Genomic DNA, 2,851 nt, shown 5'->3' with positions numbered 1-2,851 from the left:
ATTATTATTATTATTTTAACCACCAGGGCCAGGTGGTGGCGCCAAGGTCGTCTAGCTATTTATCTTACTTCTGTTTCTTTCTAACTTTTTGCTTTCTCCCTTTTCTCCTATCTTATAAACTAGGGAAAAGGTGAGGTGGGGGAGAAGCTGGGAAGGACAACAGGAGAAGTGGTGGTCTCATTCCAATGTGATCTAGCAATTCCACTCCTAAATATATACCCAGAAGAACTGAAAACTGATACTCAAGCACATCTAACACATGTTCATAGCAGCGGCATTCACAACAGCCAAAAGGTGGAACCAGTCCAAATGTCCATCAACAGATGAATGGCTAAACAAATTGTGGTACAGTTTGAGTATCCCTTATCCAAAATGCTTGGGACCAGAAGTGTTTTACATTTTGGATTTTTTTTTATTTTGGAATGTTTATACATACATAATGAGATACCTTGGGGTGGAACCCGTCTAAATATGAAATTCATTTATGTTTCGCATTCACCTTATACACATAGCCTGAAGGTAATTTTATACCATATGTATGTATGTGTGTGTGTATGTATGTATTTCTTTTTTGAGATATGGTCTTGCTCTGTCACCCAGGCTGATGTGCAGTAACGTGTTCTCAGCTCACTGCAGCCTCAACTTCCTGGGCTCAAGCAATCCTCCCACCTCAGCCTCCCGAGTAGCTGGGACAACAGGCATGCACCACCACACTCAGCTAATTTTTGTATTTTTTATAGAGACAGGGTTTTGCCATGTTGCCCAGGCTGGTCTTCAACTCCTGAGCTCAAGTGATCCACTCACCTTGGCCTCCCAAAGTGCTGGGCCAGGTGAAGTGGCTCACGCCTGTAATCCCAGCATTTTGGGAGGCTGAGGCAGGTGGATCACCTGAGGTCAGGAGTTCAAGACCAGTCTGGCCAACATGGTGAAACCCTGTCTCTACTAAAAATACAAAAATTTGCCGGATGTGGTGGTGCATGCCTGTGATCCCAGCTACTTGGGAGGCTGAGGCAGGAGAATTGCTTGAACCTGGGAGGCAGAGGTTGCCATGAGCCGAGATCAGGCACTCCAGCCTGGGTGACAGCAAGAATCTGTTTCAAAAAAAAAAAAAAAAAAAAAGTGCTGGATTACAGGCATGAGCCATTGCGCCTGGCCAATTTTATACAATATTTTAAATAATTCCGTGCATGAAACAAAGTTTGTGTTAAGTACTTATTTGTGGAATTTTCCACTGTGGCATCATTTCGGATCTGAAAACATTTTGGATTTTGAATTTTCAGATAAGGGATGCTCAACTTGTATATACATACAATGGAATATTTTTCAGCCATGAAAAGGAATGAGGTGTATGCTACATGATGCCAAAGATCAGCAAAGCCAGATATTAGTTAACAGTGGTGAAACCTGGCCCGGCGCGGTGGCTCACGCTTGTAATCCCAGCACTTTGGGAGGCCAAGGTGGGCAGATTGCTTGAGGCCAGGAGTTTGAGACCAGCCTGGTCAACATGGCAAAACCCTGTCTCTACTAAAACTACAAAAGTTAGCCAGGCATGGTAGCGCACACTTGTAGTTCCAGCTACTCAGGAGGCTGAGGTAGGAGAATCGCTTGAACCCAGGGGGCAGAGGTTGCAGTGAGCTGAGATTGTGCCACTGCACTCCAGCTTGGGTGACAAGGGCAAGACTCCATCTCAAAAAAAAAAAAAAAAAAAGTCACGTATCGTATGATCCCTGAATAGGTAAATCCATAAAGACAGAACACAGATGAATGATTGCCGGGGGCTGAGTGGGGCTGGTCTTGGGTAGGTGGTGCAAGAAATGAGGAGCAACTGCTTAGTGAGTATAGGGTTTTTCTTTGGGGCGATGAAAATGTTTTGTAACTAGATAGAAGTAGTGGTTGCACAGTATTGTGAATTTACAAATTGCTACTAAATTGTTCATTTTGCAATGGTTAATCTTGTATGGAATTTCACCTTGATTTTTTTTTAAAAAAGAAGAAAAGGATCTAACTCCCTGGTGGAGCCTGGGGGAGTGGGTTTTCTTTCAGATTATCACAGTAATTCATGAGCATGGGAATAAGTCCCATATCCTGAGGGGATTTTGATAAAAAACAAAGTTTCTGCCTGTCCTTCCCAAACCCCAGTTCCAGCCCTAGAGACAACTGTTTCTACCTCTTCAACCTCTTTCTGATTTTAGTTCTTCCAGAGCTTTCTGTCATAACTCTAGACCAGCACCGTTCAATAAAACATTCAGCAATTATGGAAATATTCTCTATCCACACTGTCCAGTATGGTAGCCACTAGCCACATATGTCTATTGAGTATTTAAAATGTGGCAAATGGGCCGGGTGCAGTGGCTGACACCTGTAATCCCAGCACTTTGGGAGGCCAAGGCAGGCGGATCATCTGAGGTCAGGAGTTCGAGACCAGCCTGGCAAACATGATGAAACCCTGTCTCTACTAAAAATACAAAAAAATTAGCCGAGCGTGGTGGCAGGCGCCTGTAATCCCAGCTACTTGGGAGGCTGAGGCAGGAGAGTCACTTGAACCCGGGGGAGCAGAAGTTGCAGTGAGCTGAGACCACGCCATTGCACTCCAGCCTGGGCAACAAGAATGAAACTCTGTCTCAAAAAAATAAAAAATAATAAAAATTAAATTAAAAAAAAATTAGCCAGGCATATTGGCTCGCGCCTGTAGTCCCAGCTACACAGGAGGCTGAGGCAGGAGAATCGCTTGAACTCGGGAGGCAGAGGTTGCAGTGAGCCAAGATCATGCCACTATACTGCAGCCCCTGGGCGACAGAGCAAGACTCTGCTTCAACAACAAAAAAGAACATTTGCTTTTTTTTTTTTTTTT

This window comes from Hylobates moloch, unplaced genomic scaffold (genome assembly GCF_009828535.3).
Source record: "Hylobates moloch isolate HMO894 unplaced genomic scaffold, HMol_V3 SCAFFOLD_7, whole genome shotgun sequence".
NCBI classification, from domain to species: Eukaryota; Metazoa; Chordata; class Mammalia; order Primates; family Hylobatidae; genus Hylobates; species Hylobates moloch.
This window is presented reverse-complemented; position numbering follows the sequence as displayed.